A 1,385-nucleotide genomic window follows, 5' to 3' on the forward strand; every position below is an offset into this window, starting at 1 on the left:
CAGCCTCCTACGGGGGGGTCACAGATCTCCCCATAGTGTCTGAACCGGCAGAGTGCAGGTGCGAACTTGAAGCCTCAGTAGTTAGAAAAACATTCCACTGTCTTATCAGCCTAGCAGAACACACTGTTGCTAGTTACAAGAAAGCTTACTGAAGGAAAAAAAAATCAGTAAAAAGAAAAATTGGCTTCATCCTGGCTCAAACCAGGACAGCTGTTTACAGTCTGTGTACCCTGGTTGCATATTTCCACTGTAAAAGTATATAACAGAGCATTTTTCTCATAATAAACGATTCCATTGCTTCTCACCCTGGAGTCGGTGTCTTAACCACCACATGCTACTGCTGCCCCTGCCTTTTGGGAGAATACTGTCTTTTTACCAGATCTTCGTGGAATACTAGGGAGCTGAAGTCTGAAATCCTATTGCTCTTTTAAGAGCAGAGAGCTGAAATCCCTGCCTACTCCTAAAGTGTCCTGGTTTGAGCCAGGATGAAGCCAATTTTCCTTTTACTGATTTTTTTTTCCTTCCAAAAGCTTTCTTTAACTAGTCACAGAGTGTTTTGATTAAAGCTGATGAGAGGAATGTTTTTGTAACTGCTGGGTCTTCAAGGCCCTATCTTTACTCTGCTGGCTCAGACACTATGGGGAGATCTATGACCCCCCCGTAGGAGGCTGAATTAGACAGACAGCAAAATTGGCCAGAGATATTCCATTCCATATATCTACGTAAGCTCAGAGGAAGGTCAGAGATCACAGGAGACAACTTCCTTCCTTCTTCTTCTTCCCTTCTCTTCTGTCCATGGCTGGCGTCCGGGGAGGACTCCGTCCATCCATCACCGTCAACCCTTAGGCTCAAGCTCTCCTGACCCTCATCACTCTCCACTTTCTGCAGCAGCAGCTCCGGGATTTCTCGGGACTGTCTCAGCTCAGGGGAGTGCTCTGGGAGTTGCTGAGGGTGGGGGACGTGAGAGGCTTTTGCACATATCTGAACATATTTGTATATAATTGTATATATTTTCTTATATCATTAGTGTTTTAGTTAAAGCTGTGTAGTTTAGTTTTCAGAGCATCTCTTTTTCTCTCTCTCCTTCCCTACCTGGGTGGGAGGGGGAGGGGATCGAGAGCATTGTTGTCGGACCTGAGTCAAACAGTGACACAAAAAAGAAAGGAAGAGCCACCCAAGCCCCAACGGGGGGCAACTACGACACAGTCTAAATCACCTCCCTTTGTTATAACAATCCTCTTCCTATCCTATCAGCGGCTTGTATTATAGCTATATATTTGTACACCCCTGTTTTGTTCATAAAGTATCAGCACATATAAACCCCTCACTCAGTGTCCTCATTCCCTTTTTGAGCTGAAGTGCATGCTACCTGTGGGGGGGGGGGG

The sequence above is a fragment of the Chaetura pelagica genome, unplaced genomic scaffold (genome assembly GCF_000747805.2).
Source record: "Chaetura pelagica isolate M959 unplaced genomic scaffold, ChaPel_1.0 scaffold186, whole genome shotgun sequence".
NCBI lineage: Eukaryota > Metazoa > Chordata > Aves > Apodiformes > Apodidae > Chaetura > Chaetura pelagica.